This window comes from Triturus cristatus, chromosome 1_1 (genome assembly GCF_964204655.1).
Source record: "Triturus cristatus chromosome 1_1, aTriCri1.1, whole genome shotgun sequence".
NCBI classification, from domain to species: domain Eukaryota; kingdom Metazoa; phylum Chordata; class Amphibia; order Caudata; family Salamandridae; genus Triturus; species Triturus cristatus.
This window is the reverse complement of record NC_140579.1, coordinates 1152363400-1152384770: the sequence shown is the minus strand read 5'-3', so window position 1 is coordinate 1152384770 and position 21371 is coordinate 1152363400. Positions and strand designations below refer to the sequence as shown.

General features: G+C 49.0%; 1 protein-coding gene across 2 annotated transcripts in view; it reads left to right on the top strand.

The window, feature by feature from the left end:
- The window catches only part of LOC146871768 (guanine nucleotide-binding protein G(i) subunit alpha-3-like), a 636405-nt gene that overhangs the window by 523329 nt on the left and 91705 nt on the right, over window positions 1-21371 (top strand). The gene's annotated exons all lie outside the window — the stretch shown is intronic.

The window sequence follows — 21371 nt, the reverse complement described above, 5'->3', positions numbered from 1 at the left end:
GTCTAAATAAGGGCAAAGCGAGTTGTGCCTATATAAGGACATGATTCAGGGAAACCTATATACGGGTATCTAAATCGAAACACAACACTGTGTTTGCTAACACCTCACTACAAATTCCCCGATCCAAGGATAGGTTCACGTAGGCCCTTGACGCTTCACCAGCCTTTGAATTTGGTTGTACTACTTATTTAATTTGAAAATCAGCCCAATACATGTATCCTATTTACCCTAGCATTCACAGCGCATAATATCAAAGGCTTATTCAATTTCCTACAGAGCCAAAGGGCAGCGAGAGTTGCTTATCACAGTTTTTTGCTGAGGGTTTACCTAGTTCTGTCTTCCTGCAGCTAGTGGGAAGGAGAAGAGCAGCTGCCTAGATCCTCTTTCCTGAGCACTTTCTCGGGTTCCCTGCATAAGAGTAGGTTTGCTTTATAAATACTCTACATTGTGCAGTTCACTGCAGCCCCCTACCTAGGCCACCCATTTCCTGGTGCAAGCTGGGGTGGAGCTGTAGGGTTAACTAAGTTTCTTTTACCATTTGTGCTATCCTTACTGTCTAGTGTTTTACAGTGCAACTCACCCTCCCCATAGACGTCCTCACTCTGCTTTTTAAATCCCATTTCTGTTATCTTGACTCCTTGTTTTCAGCACAGTAATTCCCTACTCCCCTCCTCGGCTGTTCGGTGTAGGTACGTGCTTGGGGGCCGTTTTCTTACACTCTTGCACACTTCAGCAGGCTTCCTGTTTTCCAGTCCTTTACCAGTTGAGCCCTCCTCCTTGCTGCGCCCGCACCCTACCGGGTCAGCTGGGACAAGTTGGCGCGAGATAGAGATGACTAGCATTAAAAATGCAATAGGTCTCGCCTTTGATTAAGTTAAAGCCATTTGCTTTGATATACAATACCATTAGCAAAGCAAATGGCTTTAACTTAATCAAAGGCGAGACCTATTGCATTTCAATGCTTGTTTACAAATGTTTCCCAAAAGTCATTGGTGGAGAACAGTACTGTAGTAGACAAGCATTGAAAATGCTATAGGTCTTGCCTTTCATTAAGTTAAAGCCATTTGCTTTGCTAATGGTATTGTATAGCAAAGCAAATGGCTTTAACTTAATGAAAGGCAAGACCTATTGCATTTGTAATGCTTTTTTTTTCTTTGCGAGTTTTTCCGACTGCATGCATGGTACCTGCCAAACCCAGCCGTATTCCTCAGAGAGTTGGTGAAACGACTGCCGTCATTCCTTCTCATGAGGACAAAAGTGGCTTGCTGGTGACTACAGTGCACCGACGGGAGTATGGTAGTAAGAAGGGGAAAATAATCTGTCAAATTATGTACCTTGTTGTGAAAGATTTTTACCCCAGAGATGTTTTTTTTTTTTTTACAAGAATGCCATTAGAGTGCAGCGCCAAGCACTCATGGTAATAACACACCTTCGGGTTAATTGCAAAGTGATGCAAAGTACCAGTTTTCAGTCAATCCTTACCTTGGATATTTTGCAATAATGAAACGCCGAGCTGAGCTTAGGATCCCTTGCTTATGACTGAGGTAAACAAATAAAGAAAGATGTTAAAAACAAATACCGTCGATTTAAGTTGTTATATTTAAAATATTCTGACTAGGCCTTTGCAGAATCCTAAAACACATACATATGACCGGTATTTCTCTCATAAGACAAGTGGCAGCCCTACCACGGCGCTCTACTCTGTGTTTCTCTGTATTCGGCTGTTTTACACGTTTGGTTCAATAATCGTTGCATTGCGTCTGCTTTCATTTCCCACAGTGGTGATTTGCAGCTGCAGCCGGCCGCACCACCGCGTGAGTAATCGTAGCAGTGAAAGTATTGCCGGGGTATAATTGGTCTTGCAGAGCTCTCGAGCGTTAATTCCTAGAAATGCTTGGTGCAAGTGGATTCCCGGCTGCCCAGCCAGCGCCTATCAATTGTGCCCTGTGTTTATTATCCCATCCGTCCACATCGATTGATCCCGGAGACCGGGGACGGGCCAGACTTTTATTCCCTAGCGCATAGGTAATAAAATGTAAGAGTCCTCTGAGAAGTACTGGCGCGCAGAATTGTCGGCAGTCCCTGGTAGTCAATGAGACCTCTTTAGCGATCGAGCAGAAGACGCGCTTTCCCACAGCGCCATTTTAGGCCATATCTGATCTCACCTCTCTGTCAACGAAACCTTATCGTCACACGCGCCTTAAATTTAATGGGTAGGCAATGACGTCACTTCTCTGTTAATCGACCGCAGTGGCAGGGGGAGAGGTCACGGTGTGCCCCCAAGCGGCAGGAGTTTTTTGGGGCACTACGCACATGTGCAGTCAGAGGTGGTGGACTCGACCAAACATTTGGCAACACTGCAGACGGGAAACACAGGGACCTGCTTGAGCTAGGCACTGACTGCCTGTTTACAACATACGATGTGCAAGAAGAATGCCTTGTCTGGTTGAAAACAAGTAAATAACAAGTAAAACAAGCGCCGTACCGCAAAGGCAGCCGCGTGTTTATCTTCGCATAAGTGAAAGCGCGATACGAAAATAAACACGCGGCTGCCTTTGCCAAAGCCGAATGAGAAGATAAAAGTGTGTACCGACTAATGAAGGAGAGAGTGTCACGCTGCCAGTAAACGATCCAATCCCGGTGGGCGGGGCCAAAAGTGGACAGGGCGGCTACAAGGAGGGACTAAGAAGCCTCCTTTACAATGAGAAGCCTGCGTTTAGCCTAAGCTATGACGCGAGCCAATGGAAAGAGGGAGTGGGGCTTCAAGTTCCCTTCCTCGACCGTATTGATTTCAAGAAGCTCTCGGATGCCAAGAGCAGTGCATGCGCGCTGCTATCGCCAGCCGAGACCTAAAAAAAAAGAGCGGAGCGCGGGTGACTCCTGAGTAGAGTCGGGGGTGACTCCTCTAGGACAGGGAACCCCCACGCCACAAAGCAGGCTGTCTGGCAACTGCACTGGAGGATGGCTCGGTGGAGTCGCAGGTGAGTGTTGCTAGCGTCACCTGTGTCCACACAGAGCAGATTCTGGGCATTGCTAAAGAGCTGGGTTACACTTGAGACGTGAACGGTCAGCGTCTCAGGGATCGCTGGTCTCTGTTTCTCTCGGGATATGATCAGGGAGCCTCCCGGTACTGGGCGATTTTACAAAGATAGGGCCAAAATTATTGAATATGGAATTTGCAACTGATTAGTTAACTCCTATGTTTATTTGTTTTCATTCTGTTATGATTTGTTTTGAGGCCGGCAAGGGGCTCTGTGTCCAAATGTTTCACTGACTATTTATTTCTCTGTGTTTATGCCTTCACCAGCGAGTCTCTTTCCCAGTTTGTGTCTGGATCCCGCCCAGATAATGACTTCTCTCTCTTTAGTAGACGTAAAAGTTGCCCGCCTATTTCACCCACCACTTCCAATGGCGTCTACACAGTGATTTTAAGTCCGAGCCTTATTACACATGTTGTGCTTGTCTGTCCTTCGGGTTTTAACTTGCCCAACTAAGCGATAGTTTGATATTATTTGGAATTGATTGGCACCACTTGTACACATCCTTTCTATCCGACGTCCACACCGATTGAGCGCACACATCGTGTTTATGCGCATTATAAACGATCCTTTACTAAATTGATTTGCATCGAGACTTACTGAACCATTTTGAGTTCAGACTTTGTTTATTGCAACTTAAAATATGCGTTGCTCTTTTGTTTTGCTTGTGTATGGTTAGACAGAGTGCTGTATGCCATCACATTGATCACGTTTACCACTCATGCTTCAAGTGAATTGCGTTACATTTGTTATATACAGTTAATTTTCCAAGTGTTGTAAGTATTTGTATAACACACGTGTGCTAGTAGTATGGCCCTGTAGTACAGGAGAACGTTTTTGGTGTGACTCCGTGTGTTGAGTGTTTTGAGTTTTTCTTGAAGATAGTTTAAATCATCATATGATGTACTTCATAAGTTTGAACATTTGCTTCAACACTATAAATGGACATTGAGGGGCGATGTATTACTAAACATGGTTGTATGCTTCTAGTTCTAGTATTGGGGAATAAAGAAGGTATAAGGCTTTGTCATTTGGTTTATTTATTTTTAGGTTAGTTGAATGCCTATTGCAGTTTAACATGTGTGCTGGGTTGCTGGCCTTGTAGCATTTCTGAGTGGCGTTGGACTTGCTTATGATATTTTCTTATGTGTTGTGTTCCCTATAACTTAAGAGTTTCTTAGGTCGTCATGCACAAACACTTGCGTATTGTCCACACACTTACAGCCAATCAATAGAAAAGAAGCCTTCAGTCTTGAGTGTGGTTTATTTTTATTCCTAATCGCTACCAAGGCCAGTGGCAATTCCGTCACCACCAAACTGCCATCCAACAGTGCTCCCTCAATCCACTTGAATGTACCATCTACAGAGAACCTACGTGGGTACAACCATTGTATTGCTATTGTAATAAACCCAAAAGATATACTGAAATAAAGTAACCTATGAAGTTAATTACTGATCTCCTAAATCCACTCTCAGGAAAAGAAAAACCAAGAAATAAAAATAAAAACCAGAAATTAAACAAAACTACAAATACAAAAAACATAAATTGTAATGGTCTAGCAAATGTAATGTAAATAATGTGCATTAATGGTTGTCATTTCCCAGTAAAGATGGTTACGAACAAAGATACTCATTGTGATTCCTCAGAGTTCTGATTTCTCTTTCAAAATTTAGAATGTTTCTTGGCTTGCTTCAGGGTTGAAAAATTACTCTGCCCATTTTCATGTGGAAAAAAACAGGACTCAAATACTCCTTGGTCTCCCATACCCCCTTACTGCGTTTTCACAAATTTCTTGTATACCCATACCCTGCTGCCCTTCATCCAGCCATAAATAAGTCAACCTCCTATTTCTCTTGAACTCTCTACTCCAAGGTTATCATTGCACTCTTTGCCAAGAGCGACCTTCCCATATGGCACACCTTGCTATCTTCTAATTTTAGTGCATCCTTAAGTACCCGTATAACACTTTCAGTTTTCCTACTCAAACTTTACATTTAAAAAAAAAAAAAAATCATTCCTGCTTAACACTTATCCACTGACCTACTTCCACTTAAACTTTCTTCACTCCATGCTTATTATCCCCATTATAATTCTGTGGGTATCAGAGCACTTTACAACATGAAAGAATAGAGTAGTGAAAAGCATGGTATAAGGCTACATGAGGAGATATGCATAACAATAAACATGATGGACGGAGCGCTGAAACTTTTCAGACACACCCCCAGTCACAGATCTGGGTTGAATCCATCATCCATGCAATGCAATAGGTCTCGCATTTGCGAGACTTTGAGCTACTGGCATTGTAAATGACAAACCTTTATCTATGTGTTGGTTTTGAAAACATATAAATAAAAGGCATTGTCATTTACAATGCCAATAGCTTAAAATTTCGCAAATACAAAACCTTTTGCATTGCAAATGCTTGTTAGTTTAGTTCCCATGTCCTACAATACTTTTATTGCAGTTCACTGTAAGATTCGATAGTTGCTGCTGCCTCTTGTTTTTTTTGTCAGATACTGAATAAGACTAATAATGCTTAAAGAGATGGTTTCAGTACCACCCTCTGATGACATATTATACTGACTTCCTGACACAAGGTTAATGATTGCGCTAATGTTGGCAAATTAATGACCTTCATAATAGTTGGCCTGACTATTTTATGATTTATTAATTTTCTGCTTAACAATATATTAGCTATATGGAATGGGGAACAGCACCTATCTTCACATGATGGGTAACTGACATTCTTTGACTTTGTTCTGCCATCATATGTATAACACACTTACATCCAGCCTGTGCTAAATATATGTGCATTGCCTGCAGTAAACATTAATATATCGCCTTAAAGAGATACCCTGCTAGTCATTAATTAAAGCATGATTTTGTAACTAATGAATGCCATTACGTCACCTTAAAGGAATTCCTTGCCTGACATTTATTTATTTTATTTATTTATTTAAAGAGTTTTATATAGCGCTAGCTAGACCCAAAGGTATCCGAGCGCTTTTCATAAGGTTCCACATAGTTGCAAACTTACATCAGTTACAAGTTACCAAAGATACCAGTAAAAAACATTTAAGGAGCATAGAAGAAAAGGAAAATGGGGTGGGTGAGGGATAAAGGGGTAGGGTAAAGATATGACGGAGAGACGAAGGGGAAGTTTGCCCAAGGTCCGGCTGGGTAGGTGACGGCCGAGGGGGAATCTGCAGCCCATCTCCTCTTCAGCTATCAGGTAGCTCCACCGGGCATCAGTCAAATAGCTAGGTCTCAACAGAAACACATTAAAGGGATAGAAGGCAAGAAGAAGGGAGCGTAGAGGGGGAAGGGGGTAGGGTGAAGGGGTAGGAGGGGGGTACGACAGAGAGACGAAGGAACGTCTGCTCAAAGTCCGGCTGGGTAGGTGACAGCCGAGGGGGAATCCACAGCCCATATTCTCTTCAGCTAACAGGTAGCTCCACCGGGCATCGGTCAAATAGCAGGGTCTCCACGGTCGAGGGAAAGTTCAAAGAGAACATGTCCTGGAGCGAGAGCAGGATCCAGGTCAGGTGAGGGATGTGGTAAAGATCAGGTCGATGACCAGTTCTATTGTCCAGGAGTGGTTGAGCATCATGGAGAGACCAACTGAGGCGGCCAACTTGAGGTCAGGCAGGGGGGTTGTGGGCTTGGTATTAAGTTCAGTCTTGAAGTCCGTCAGGGACGCTAACAGGTCTTCCTTGGTCAGCACTATTCCGGATTCAACACTCTCCTGGTCGCTCACCTGTTTTTTCTCCGCCGGTGTGAAGTAGTTTGACACCTTGGTAACATCTATTTTAGGTGGCATAGATGCGATCACTGCCCACCGCCATGGAGTCCCAGGCCGCTCAGATCTCCAGGGGATCCCTCTCCGTGTTGTGGGGCATCAGTCGCACTTGTAGAGAGGTGACTGATGTGTGCCTAGGTCCTTCTTGGTGTCTGAATTGGTGGGTCTCCTCGAGGTAGAACTTAGCAGTGGCTCATGGCGGCCATCTTAGGGTCAGGCAAGAGCTGGGCCTTCTTAAAATCCTTCTAAGACCTTTCAGGGTGCCTCAGTAAAGCTCTCCCTTACCCCCAGGCACTTCGGGGGTGTTTCCTGTGATATCTCCCGTGTGGGGGGTTCCGACTGCCATTTTGGGGTCAAGTAGGCTGAAATTAGCACTGTTCCTTCCTCCCTGTGGCCGTTTTCTTGGTCCCCTCTCTCTCAGATGGCGAGGCATCAAGGTTGGTGAGACCCAGGGAGCTCCCAGCAGCCTACTAACCCCCTCTGGAATCTTTGTCACTCGCCGGTAAGCCCTCCAGTGTTCACATCTCCCGCAACTCTTCTCTGTGTACTTGCTCACCGAGCCGCCTCAATCAATGCTGCTCTCCGCATCTGGCACCACGGGACCTCTACATCACTCCTAAACGTCTCGATCCCCGAGCTCCCGGTCAATTTCGGGGGACCCGGCAAACCAGCTCCAACTTGGGTCACGTCGTGCGGTTTACCGACCGGCGGCTTTCACTGAAGCGCTCATTGGAGTTCCTCCGTTAATCCTCCTCTACTCCACCTCGGTGCGACTTCAATATACTTCAGTATATTAAACGTGGTTTTGTAACCACTGATACACCTTACTAGCATCTGTTTGTTTAGGCTTGCACATTGTCTTAAATAGATATTCTATCTCTGATACAATCGCATGTTTTAAAATATAAATCAAATGATTTATATACAATGGCAGGCATTAGGTATTTACAACATCGTAGTCATTTTGATGGCTTTTAATTTAGTTTTTAGGTTGAGCCAACCAAACAGTGAAAACGGCCACGTTGCAAAATTCCCGTTGGTAACTTACAATGGGCTTACAGTCCACCCATTGCTTACTACTGGTTGGCTTTGTTATCCTATTTGCTTGTTTCCTATCTGATGGCTTGCCTCCTTCTTGTGGTTTTCCCACCCCTGAAACATATCCTTTTTCCAATCCTTTTGATTGGCAGATCACATTTAAGGAACTACTTTATTAAGTCTCACCTAGGCAACGCTTGCGCTTTCTTTACGAGACATGCTGTATTCGGTATGAACTTGATGCTCCGCCCATCTGTTCAATTAGCTCCTGTTACTGTCCTTTCTAAATGTTTGCTTTTGATTCGTGAATGGGCTTCGTAGTCCCTCCTTAATTCTGCCTTTTCTACTTTTGTAACCTCCAATGAGGACTGGCCCTAATACGTGTGTTGTTGCTCCTTATGTTTAATTTAGTCTGTGAGCACCATTTTCTTTAAGGATTTTCTCTTATTGCAGGTATGACATACTTTCCTGCAAAGGCATTGCTTTTCCACATCCTGCTCCTCATTGGCACAGCGCCCCCCGGGCGCCACGCTAAACTTTGGGCATTAACAACAACACGGGCGCCACACTTGATATTTTAGTTGGCGCCTCCTTTTATAATAGTTTTTTTGTCAATAACTATTACTTTATATATATTTTTTTAACAATACGCAACATCGCGTGTGATCACGGCTGACTGGAAAACTAAGCAAATAATGGCGGCCTCTTGGCTCGCCCAACTCTATTTTTTTTTTTTTACTCTGTTTTTATTGATTATCAAATTAAGAGCATTCAATACAATCGTGATTGTTCGCTGTACAGTATAACATCATTAAAAAAATATATATGTTGAAATACATCAAAGAATCTATCATAACTCGATCTCAAATGAATAGACAATAGCAGCCTGAAGTATAATGAGTGGTCGGATTAATACCTTTTCCAAGGCCCCTTCCATTGCTAACGATGCCCCAGCCGTTGACTGTGCATAAGGCCCTGCCCCAATCTCCTGTCTATTAGTGTGAGTAAAAATCCTGGGAGTGTCGGCGTTCTATCCCCTAATGTAGCATGTTATCTGAGATGGCACGTTAGAGTGTGGATCAGACTTCCTACCCTACACCCGTTGGAACAATGCCTGAGCTCGTTGGAGAAGTGGTGGAATTGCGAAGGGTGTCTACGTATGCTTTGTATGGGCCTCAAATATCCTTGGGACGCGCGGTGCTGGGTAACGTGCTGGAGTATACTTCGCTATTAGTGTTGCATTAGTGTTGCAGTAGGCTAAACTGTTCAACCAGCCCTGCAACATGGGAGAAGTCCTGCGCCTCCAGTGTAGTGCGACCTCCCTCTTTGCTAACAGTAGGCTAAGGGATACAAATCTCCGGAGTGTCTTAGGGAAATTCACCGTGTATCCCAGGAGTGCCACTTCTGGAGTGGGAACATGGGTGAGCCCAGTCATGTCCTCCAATGTTCAGTGCAACAGCTCCCAGAAGGAGCGTATGTTGGGGCAGGTCCAAGTGAGGTGGGCAAAATCCGCATGTTGGGCACCACATTTCCGGCATGTATGCGATCTACTGGGATCAAGTTTATGTACCTTAGCCGGGGTAATGTAAATTCTACATAGAAACTTGTAGTGTAGCAGTTTGTGTCGGCTGTTCAATGAGACTTCTTTCGTGGCTTTACAGCATTTGGCCCATTGATCGTCCTGGATGGGGTGACCCAGATCTGCCTCCAAGTCCCCACGTAGCTTGTCGTCTATGATAGGGATCTGCGCGGAGTAAGCTTTGTAAAGTTTGGATATGATGTGCACAACGCTCTCATTCTCCATGAGGAGGGACAGAGGGGCGAACAAGTCTGGCTCTAAAGGGTAGCCGCTGATCGCAGTCCGTAATGCAGAGTACAGTCACTTAAGAACAGATCTGTCCATGAACGTGGCCTCTTGAAAGCGGGCTTCCTCTGACACTGAAAAAATGTGACCGCCTGGGTTTAAGGCACCTACTGTCGAAATGCAAAACTTAGTCAATGTGCGCTGCACAGGTTTTTCGCCTGTGACAGGGAGCCAGCGGGCATTATGGAGAGGGAGGGCCGACGAGTATAGCACCGGAGTGCCAGTATAACGCTGAAGTTTGCTCCATGCCCAGCTAGTAGTCGAGACAGTTTGTATGTCGACCGGGTCTCTAGCTACGCCTTTGGGCAAGACGGTAGCTAGCCGCTCAGGAAGGACAAAGTCCGCCTCAGGGCACAGAAACGGAATCCTGGCATCCGGGTGATACCATGCAAAGGCGAAACTAGATTGTGCTACGAGATAGTAGAAATGAAAATCCGGTACACCAAATTCGCCCTTGTCATATGGTAAGGTGAGCACCTGCCAGCGAACACGCCCGTTTACCACCCCAGACCAGCCTGATGAGATGTGAACGCAACTTAAAAAAAAAATATTTGGGAGGGGAATTGGGATAATATTAAAAAGATATAAAAAGTTAGGGAAGACCACCATTTTAATTATGGCGACTCTACTTGCGATGGACAGTGGGAGTCGCAGCGATTTCTCCATTTGAGTCTCCAGTGCCCCCACTGCCTGTCCATAATTAAGGCGAATAATCTGGTCCGAGTCCAAGTGCACGTGTATGCCCAGATATTTGACTGAATCTGAGCACCATTCAAGAGGAAATTCACAAGCCCAGGGGGTCGTGCAGGCCGTCAAAGGAAAGATAATAGATTTGTGCCAGTTTATGCTCAAACCTGAGTGTATACCAAAACAAAGGATCTCTCGGATTAGTGGGTTTAGGTCAGGTTCCCTGATATACAGGATAGTATCATCAGCATACAATGAAACCAAAAGGGGTCCAGTATTGAACTGTAGCCCCCTGTGGAGGTGCCGTTCCTAAAAATATCGTATTAACGGATCCATGGCGAGAATGAATAAGAGGGGCGATAGAGGGCACCCTTGGCGTGTGCCGCGCGATAGTGGGAATGGACTAGAGAGCGTGCCATTTATGCGAAGTCTCGCCATGGGTCAACTGTAGAGCAAAGCTGTGGTGGCCATAAAACCAGCCGGAATGCCCATGCGATGCATGATGGACATAAAGTAAGGCCACTCTAGAGTGTCAAAGGCCTTTTCCGTGTCAAGGAGTATTGCTGCAGCTGGAACCTCGGGGCTGATCCTATGGAGGACCGCGAACAAGGTACCCAGATTCAAGGAGGTCGAGCGGTGAGGGACGAAACTAGATTGTGCGGGGGATATAATGAATTCCATTAATTGAGATAGTCTATTGGCAGTCATTTTTGCGAGTATTTTATAATCTATATTAAGTAGAGAAAGTGGCCTGTATGATCCGCAAAGGGTGGGGTCCTTACGGGGCTTGGGGAGAAGAATAATTACCGCTTCACTTAGTGTGGAGGGTAGGATCTGTCTCTCTAGGGCCTCAGCATACACTTCAATTAATTGTGGCGCCAAGAGGTCCTGAAAGGCCGTGTAAAACTCCCCTGTGGAGCTGTCCAGGCCTGGAGCGGAGGAGCCACGAAGCACTTTGATAGCTCCCCGTACCTTATTCTCAGTGATTGGTTATGCCAGGAAGTCCTGCATATCTTTTTCCAGATATACAAGAGCAACCTCAGAGAGATTAGCTTCCTGCGCTGTAGGGTCGTGACCCAGTTTCGAGGTGTATAATGTAGTGTAGTAAGATCGAAATTCATCGCGAATATCAGTTGTGGATGTAAGTGGCGTGTTTGTGGAGGAGCAAATCTCAGTAATGTATGCTTTGGTGTAGGGAGGGCCTGAGTATCTGAGCCAGCGTTCGACTCGGTCGGTCGCCCTCTCCGTAACGTCGGGCAGTTTGATATTTGCCCAAGTACAGGATCTCGCGATCTGCAGTGTCTCTGTAGTCCGAGAGGAGGGCCAGCCTCTTGCCTGCCAGGGTAGTGGTAGGGGCACGTCTAGCCTCATTGTCTAGATCTGTGAGCTCACCCTCTAGCCTCGTCAATGTTGTACGTAGAGCTTTAAGCACTCCTGTGTGTTTTAAAATGCACACACCTCGTATGTAAACCTTTAACCCCTCCCACAGCATAGCCCAGTTGTCCAACGAGCCGGTGTTAACAGCAAAGTATCCTTCTATGTCTTCTCGGATCTCATGGCAGAAAAGGTCGTCAAGGAGGGCGCGACTAGGGAAGCGCCATTGCCTTTCAAACCCCTCTGGCTGCGGGGCACGGAGACAGAGCTGAACCGGAGAATGGTCTGAGTATGTCCTGGGAAATGTTTTCAGCGTGTGATACCAGTAGGACACACCAGGGGAGAGTAACCAAAGGTCAATTCTGGTCCATGTGTTGTGCTGACCCAAATAATGTGTGAAATTAGTAAGAGAAGGGTTGCGTCTGCGCCAGATATCCAGCAACGAGAAATGGTCACATAGTTCAAGTAGGGTGCGACGTGCCCAGGGCTTAGTGTCTGGCGAAGTGGCCGAACTGTCTTGTTCGGTATTTAGAAGGAGATTAAAATCCCCACCCACCAGCATTAGGCTGGGCTCCAATTTGGAGAGCTGTGCGTTTAGAGTATGGAAGAATCCCCCGGGAATCAGTGTTCGGGGCATAGATACACATCAATGTAACCTTGTGACCCATCAATGATCCAACTACAATAGTGTACCTACCCTCTCTATCACTGACGACCAACTGGCAGCTAAATGGGACCCTCTTGTGTATAAGAACCGCCGTTCCTCTCGCATAAATAATAAAATTAGCGAAATATCTGTGTACACCCCAGCTCGAGCCAAAGCTAGCAGGGTCTGATACGGGTAAATGTGTTTCCTGCAGGAATGCGATGTCTACATTATGTCGGACTAAGTAATGCACAACTTGCCGTCCTTTACGATTGTTATTCAGACCTCGGACATTCCAGGACATCAAGGATAAATTGGAGGGAGCCATCAGTTAAACCTGGCTGCGCCATCTGGGTTTCTTGAAGTATCTAAAAGGATCGAGCGCCATTGTGGAAGAGTAGACCATGACAGTGAGCAACAATAGAGATAATCAACAATGATAATGCATGAACAACCCTCCCCCCCCCCCCCCCACACACACACATCCCCCACCCAACCTCACTACAATAAAGGCAAGGCAGACCCCGCAATGAGAACAAGAGACATAGTACCAATTATCTTTACAGTGGAACAGCACTACTTTGAAGCGGTACATCAAAACCAACCAAAACAAACCCAAGGTATATACCAAGAGGGGTGGTAACGCCACGCCAGTCGATCAACTATATGTGACATATTAAACTGGTTCATAGTATAATCCCCATGTAGTCTAATGAAAGTAAGTGTCATCAGGACAGCAGTGTCATCCGACTCCGGAGCCTGAGAATAGTTTCATACTCGCAACTGATCCACTATGTGGAGGAGAGGGCCCGCCCCCATCATCATTTGTATGATCATTATTGTGTTTATATGTGCAACAGAATTCCTGGACCTCGTTAGGATTATCAAAGATGCGCACCGGCCTCCAGACTCCACCCTAAGCCGAGCAGGATACAGCATGCTGTACTTGAGGCCAAGGTTTCTGAGGGTGGCCTTTAGTCCATTATATTTGCGCCGGGTCTCCTGCACCATAACAGTAAAGTCCGGATAGAGAGTGATTTTGGAGCCCTGCCAGATAGTGTCTCTACACTCTCTTGCCAAACGTAGTGCCGTGTCACGATCCCGGAAGTTCATAATGCGGGCAATGAGAGGGCACGGGGGAAGGCCCGTGTTAGGCCGCGGCCCCAAGGTGCCTTGGGCACGCTCAACTACAAAGCCAGACGTGAAAGACTCCCTCCCAAATAGATCGGATAGCAGGGTCTCCACAAAGTGGTCAAGTCTGCCAGTAGCAGTGGACTCCGGCACCCGGAGAATGCGGACGTTGTTACGCCAGCAGCGCGCCTCGAGGTCCTCATTTTTTATGGCTACCTCCTTTAGTTTACGCTCCACCCTTTCCAGTTGTTTAGCCGATTGTGCAGTGCAATCTTCAATGTCGGAGATACTCATCTCTGCCATATCTAAGCGTCTGTCATGGGCTTGTATCTTGGCCCCCATTGACTTTAGTGTTTTTGTCGAGGGTGTCGAAGCGCCCATCCAATGCCTGGAAGCCATCTCTCATCTCCTGGAGCCATGCAGCCGGAGGGGCAGAGGAGGCGTCAGCGCGGTCGGAGCTTAGACCACTTTCCGCCATATCGGGCCCCCATTATCCATCCTCTCCACGATTTTCTCAAATGGGAGCGTCTTTTGCTTCGGGTCCTTGCAGCCCATGCCGCTATAGAGTGCACTGAATCTGGCCAGCAAGCCGCAAACACGGCAAGTATGTGGTAGGGGAGGCAGCTGTAGTCTAAGGCAGAAATAACTCAATTGTTCCACCGTAAGTACACGGGCCCACCTGGTCACCACAGCAACTGATATCGCGTTTGCACTATTTTAGCCCACCATGTCGCAGAACCGGGTCCCTGGGCGTTCATGTTGGTGTATTGCAAGCCCATTAATGCGGTGTACAGGCCGGCGGACGAAATCCACCACGCCACCCAGGCGCGCATCCGGCGGGGTGGCAGAGAAGCACCTCAAATCCAGAATCTCGGGATGTGGCGCAGCAGGGTACCGGGGCCCGGAGCCAGCAATGTTAAAGGGCCCAGATCTTGCCAAGGGAAGAGCACTCCAGGGCCAGTGCAGTCGCGGTGCGGCTACGGGGAGCTGTGCTATATCGTGGTCAGAGGTAGTAGGGCCCTGTCGCCAGCCCGAGTACAGTCGTGCCGGCGGGTCAGCTCAAGCCGCAGCAACCAGGGCTGGAAAGCCACGGGGACAAAGCGGGAGCAGAACCGGGGGCAACAGGCAGCCTCCCTCTCCTTCCCCCTAAGGGCCACCTGTAACACCGCCTCCTGGGCTCCCCCGCAGGCCCTATCACTGGGGGGGCTCTGGGGACTAGGCGGTAGCATAGCTCAAGACTCGCGGGAGAGCCAAGCAGGCCCAGCCCCACGCGAGTCGCTCGTGTGCCCAAACAGGAAAGGGGGGGCAGAGGCAAACCCGACCGGCACCCGGGACACTCACCGGCTTCTCCGCAGTCGCACCGGTATCTCAGGCCGCCATCTTTTCTCCGTTCACTCTGCGGGCACAGGTCATTGTAGCGCCATCAGGAAAGCGTTCCTCGGCACCGTATTCACATCAGCCCATACAGCACCATGCAGGGGCTCAGTTATGTAATTTTTGCTGTCCTAGCTTCTCAGGATGTGGGGGATATCTTGTATGTCGTCGGCCGGCTGGCGGAGTTTCAATGCCGCGCAGCCATTTCGATCTGTGGCTCCCCCAGCTCCTCCAACTCTATTTCAACATCTCCGCTTTTATATTCACAACACGAGCACCGAACTTTAGGTTACACCACAGTCCCGCTTTTCCACTCTCTGCTCCTCATTCCCATCCCGCCCCCGGGCGCTGCGCTAAACTTGAAGCATTAACAACACAGGCGCATCACTTAATATTTTAGCAGGTGCACGTTTTTATGACTTATTTTGTCAATTACTGTTAATTTGCATTTTTTTACAGTGATAATGCTTTGCTAATGTCTCCCTGAAATAAAGTTTCCGAACTTCATATTGTTGAACGCTCAATTTAGAGGTTTTGATAAGTGTAGCAATCTCTTTATTACATTTGTGTAATTTGTGATACCCCTGACAAAGCGAGCCCCAAAGTGCTTTTGGATGAGGCTACTCCATTTATTGTCCTTTGTTTGTGGAGCGTGAGTTTGTAGAGTGACATGTGTGGCAAGAGTTTTGCTGTCGGACGTACATTTTGAAGGCTTGTTTCCAAACGTGTAGTAGTGAACCACTCGCTGCCTTAATTATTGTATCCACACTTTGTTACAACCTTCATTTCATTCAATACCACACAATTCAACTCCTCCCAATTCCATTCCACAGCACAAAGTCCACTCCACAGCACACAATTCCACTACACACCGCATCCTGTCCACCCCAAAGAATTCCAAATAATGCCACATAATTCAACATAATTCCACTCAGTACGTGCCACTCCACAACACACAATGCCATTACACATAAGTCCACTACACTTAATACCACATAATTGCTATCCACATAATTCCATTTCACACAAATGCATTGATTCAGCATTTCTCCTATTGCTTAGCATCTTTATGCGTCTATAACCTTCTCTCCCCTTCATTCTTTCTCACACACTCTTTCCCCTACTCTACCTAGAGTTCATTCACCATTTCATGCAACACTTCATAAACAAACTTCCTATCGTGCTCAATATTACTTTCTATTTTATACAACTCTCACCCCTATCTATTCACCATACCACTTATTGCTAATGTCCAAATACACTACACACCACACAATTACACATCTAAAAATTCCAATTTAAACCACACAGTGGCACTACAAACATACATACTCTCCACTACACACAAAAACATAAATAAAAAAACAATATCATTTACAATGACAATAGCTCTAACTTTAACAAATGTGAGACCAGCTGCAATACAAATGCTTGTTCTTTTTAATTCAGCATTCCATAAGAGTGCATCTCTCCATATTGTGCTGCTTTTCCCCTCAAAAACTCCCCCCTACTGCACTGAGTTGCTTCCTACCCCTTTCAACTTGTACGTAAAAGCACAGCAACAGGGATGTTTTCGTTGGGGTATGGTTGAAAACCAGGTTTGAAGGGTTGTTTGGTCTTGCCTTGACAGCACATGTGCTGTCACTGCAAAACATATGTTTTTACATACAGTGGGCGTACAGCCTGCCCATAGCTTACCATCTGTTAGCTCCAGCGTTGCTTTCATTTGCTTCCTTCCCATTTGTCATGGCATGCCTGCATCATTTCTTTTTGGCCCTCCCCTGGAGCAAATACTTATGGCCTTCCATTGCTCAGTTTTTAAAGTACTTTTTTTTTTATATTCAAGCCCTCCATATGAGTGCTTGTATTTTCAGACCGTCTCCCATATTGGCTTCTCAAACATCACAGCACATGCTTCTTTTCCCCTCCCACCTGCCCTGTCCATGTTGCATCTTTTCCCCCCTCCCACCCGCCATGCCCTTGTTGCTTCTTTTTCCACCTCCCACCCACCTTGTCTGTATTGCTTGTTTTCCGCCTCTCACCCGCCCTGTCCGTGTTGCTTCTTCTTCCCCCCCTCCCATCCGTCTCATCCGTGTTGCTGCTTTTTCGAACCTCCCACCCGCCCTTGTTGCTTCTTTTTCTAAGCCCGTTTCGACCCACCAGTCCATTTTTCTTTTTTGCCCCTCCCACCCGCCCTGTCCGTGTGGCTTCTTTTTCCCCCTCCTACTCCCGCCCTGTCTGTGTTGCTTCTTTTTCCCCCTCCCACTCCAGCCCTGTCTGTGTTGCTTCTTTTTCCACCTCCCACCCGCCCTCTCCGTGTTGCTTCTTTTTCCCCCTCCCACCCGCCCTCTCCGTGTTGCTTCTTTTCCCCCCTCCCACCCGCCCTCTCCGTGTTGCTTCTTTTCCCCCCTCCCACCTGCCCTCTCCGTGTTGCTTCTTTTCCCCCCTCCCACCCGCCCTCTCCGTGTTGCTTCTTTTCCCCCTCCCACCCGCCCTGTCCGTGTTGCTTCTTTTTCCCCCTCCCACCCGCCCTGTCCGTGTTGCTTCTTTTTCCCCCTCCCACCCGCCCTGTCCGTGTTGCTTTTTTCCCCCTCCCACCCGCCCTGTCCGTGTTGCTTCTTTTTCCCCCTCCCACCCACCCTGTCCGTTATGCTTCTTTTTTGTCCTCCCACCCGCCCTGTCCGTGTTGCTTCTTATTCCCTCTCCAACCCACCCTCTCCGTGTTGCTTCTTTCTCCCCCTCTCACCCACCCTGTCCGTGTTGCTTCTTTTCCCCCCTTCCACCCGCCCTGTCCGTGTTGCTTCTTTTCCCCCTTCCACCCGCCCTGCCCGTGTTGCTTCTTTTCCCCGCTTCCACCCTCTGTCCTTGTTCCTTCTTTTCCCCCTTCCACCTACCCTGTCCGTGTTGCTTCTTTTCCCCCTTTCACCCGCCCTGCCCGTGTTGCTTCTTTTCCCCCCTTCCACCCCTTGTCTGTGTTGCTTCTTTTTCCCCTTCCACCCCGTCCGTGTTGCTTCTTTTTCCCCTCCCACTCCCTTGTCTGTGTTGCTTCTTTTTCCCCTCCCACCCCGTCCGTGTTGCTTCTTTTTCCCCTCCCACTCCCCTGTCAGTGTTGCTTCTTTTTCCCCTCCCACCCCCTATCCGTGTTGCTTCTTTTTCCCCTCCCACCCACCCTGTCCGTGTTGCTTCTTTTTCCCCTCCCACCCACCCTGTCCGTGTTGCTTCTTTTTCCCCTCCCACCCACCCTGTCCGTGTTGCTTCTTTTTCCCCTCCCAACCCGTCCGTGTTGCTTCTTTTTCCCCTCCCACCCGCCCAGTCCGTGTTGCTTCTTTTTCCCCTCCCACCCGCCCAGTCCGTGTTGCTTCTTTTTCCCCTCCCACCTGCCCAGTCCGTGTTGCTTCTTTTTGGCCCCCCAACCCGCCCAGTCCGTGTTGCTTCTTTTTCCCCTCCCACCCGCCCTGTCCGTTTTGCTTCTTTTTCCCCTCCCACCCGCCCTGTCCGTGTTGCTTCTTTTTAGCCCTCCCACCCGCCCTGTCCGCGTTGCTTCTTTTTAGCCCTCCTACCCGCCCTGTCCGCGTTGTTTCTTTTTAGCCCTCCCACCCACCCTGTCCGTGTTGCTTCTTTTTAGCCCTCCCACCCACCCTGTCCGTGTTGCTTCTTTTTAGCCCTCCCACCCACCCTGTCCGTGTTGCTTCTTTTTAGCCCTCCCACCCGCCCTGTCAGTGTTGCTTCTTTTTAGCCCTCTCACCCGCCCGGTCCGTGTTGCTTCTTTTTAGCCCTCCCACCCGCCCTGTCCGTGTTGCTTCTTTTTAGATGTCCGTGTTGCTTCTTTTTAGCCCTCCCACCCGCCCTGTCCGTGTTGCTTCTTTTTAGCCCTCCCACCCGCCCTGTCCGTGTTGCTTCTTTTTCCCCTCCCACCTGCCCTGTCCGTGTTGCTTCTTATGTCCGTGTCGCTTCTTTTTCCCCCACCCGCCCTGTCCGTGTTGCTTCTCATTCCCCCTCCCACCCACCCTGTCAGTGTTGCTTCTTTTTCCCCCTCCCACCCGCCCTGTCAGTGTTGCTTCTTTTTCCCCCTCCCACCCGCCCTGTCCGTGTTGCTTCTTTTTCCCCCAACCACCCGCCCTGTCCGTGTTGCTTCATTTTCCCCTCCCACTTGCCCTGTCCGTGTTTCTTATTTTTCCCCCTCCCACCCTCCCTGTCCGTGTTGCTGCTTTTTCCCCCTCCCTCTCACCCGCCCTGTCCGTGTTGCTTCTTTTTCCCCTCCCACCCGCCTTGCCCGTGTTGCTTCTTTTTCCCCTCCCACCCGCCCTGTCCGTGTTGCTTCTTTTTCCCCTCCCACCCGCCCTGTCCGTGTTGCTTCTTTTTCCCCTCCTACCCGCCCTGTCCGTGTTGCTTCTTTTTCCCCTCCCACCCGCCCTGCCCGTGTTGCTTCTTTTTCCCCTCCCACCCGCCCTGCCCGAGTTGCTTCTTTTTCCCCTCCCACCCGCCCTGCCCGTGTTGCTTCTTTTTCCCCTCCCACCCGCCCTGTCCGTGTTGCTTCTTTTTCCCCTCCCACCCGCCCTGTCCGTGTTGCTTCTTTTTCCCCTCCCACCCGCCCTGTCCGTGTTGCTTCTTTTTCCCCTCCCACCCGCCCTGTCCGTGTTGCTTCTTTTTCCCCTCCCACCCGCTCTGTCCGTGTTGCTTCTTTTTCCCCTCCCACCCGCCCTGTCCGTGTTGCTTCTTTTTCCCCTCCCACCCGCCCTGTCCGTGTTGCTTCTTTTTCCCCTCCCACCCGCCCTGTCCGTGTTGCTTCTTTTATGTCTGTGTTGCTTCTTTTTCCCCTCCCACCCGCCCTGTCCGTGTTGCTTCTTTTATGTCTGTGTTGCTTCTTTTCCCCCTCCCACCCGCCCTTTCCGTGTTGCTTCTTTTTCCTGCTCCCACCCGCCCTGTCCGTGTTGCTTCTTTTTCCCCCTCCCACTGACCCTGTCCTTGTTGCTTCTTTTTCCCCCTCCCACCGCCCGGTCTGTGTTGCTTCTTTTTCCCCCCTCCCACCCGCCCTGTCTGTGTTGCTTCTTTTCTCACCTCCCTCCCGCCCTTTCCGTGTTGCTTCTTTTTCCCCTCCCACCCCCGTCCGTGTTGCTTCATTTTCCCCTCCCACCCCCGTCCGTGTTGCTTCATTTTCCCCTCCCACTTGCCCTGTCCGTGTTGCTTCTTTTTCCCCCTCCCACCCGCCCTGTCCGTGTTGCTGCTTTTTCCCCCCTCCCTCTCACCCACCCTGTCCGTGTTGCTGTTTTTTCCCCCTCCCTCCCGCCCTGTCCTTGTTGCTTCCTTTTCCCCTCCCACCTGCCCTGTCCGTGTTGCTTCTTTTTCCCCTCCCACCTGCCCTGTCCGCCTTGCTTCTTTTTCACCCCCCACCCGCCATGTCCGTGTTGCTTCTTTTTCTCCGCCCGCCCTGTCGCTACTTTTTCCCCTTACGCCCACCTTGTCCGTGTTGCTTCTTTTTCCCCTCACACCCGCCCTGTGCATGTTGCTTCTTTTTCCCCTCCCGCCTGGTCGCTTCTTTTTCATGTCCCTATTGCTTCTTTTCCCCCTCCCGCCCGCCCTTTTACTGTGCTTCTTTTCCCCCGCCCGCCCTGTCCCTGTTGCTTGTTTTTCCCCTCCCTGTCCCTTGCCCCTCCCGCCCTGTCTGTGTTGCTTCTTTTTCCCCTCCCACCCCGCCCTGTCTGTGTTGCTTCTTTTTCCCCTCCCACCCCGCCCTGTCTGTGTTGCTTCTTTTTCCCCTCCCACCCGCCCTGTCTGTGTTGCTTCTTTTTCCCCTCCCACCCGCCCTGTGTTGCTTCTTTTTCCCCTCCCACCCGCCCTGTGTTGCTTCTTTTTCCCCTCCCACCCGCCCTGTGTTGCTTCTTTTTCCCCTCCCACCCGCCCTGTGTTGCTTCTTTTTCCCCTCCCACCCGCCCTGTGTTGCTTCTTTTTCCCCTCCCACCCGCCCTGTGTTGCTTCTTTTTCCCCTCCCACCCGCCCTGTGTTGCTTCTTTTTCCCCTCCCACCCGCCCTGTGTTGCTTCTTTTTCCCCTCCCACCTGCCCTGTGCATGTTGCTTCTTTTTCCCCTCCCGCCTGGTCGCTTCTTTTTCATGTCCCTATTGCTTCTTTTCCCCCTCCCGCCCGCCCTTTTACTGTGCTTCTTTTCCCCCACCCGCCCTGTCCCTGTTGCTTGTTTTTCCCCTCCCTGTCCCTTGCCCCTCCCGCCCTGTCTGTGTTGCTTCTTTTTCCCCTCCCACCCCGCCCTGTCTGTGTTGCTTCTTTTTCCCCTCCCACCCCGCCCTGTCTGTGTTGCTTCTTTTTCCCCTCCCACCCGCCCTGTCTGTGTTGCTTCTTTTTCCCCTCCCACCCGCCCTGTGTTGCTTCTTTTTCCCCTCCCACCCGCCCTGTGTTGCTTCTTTTT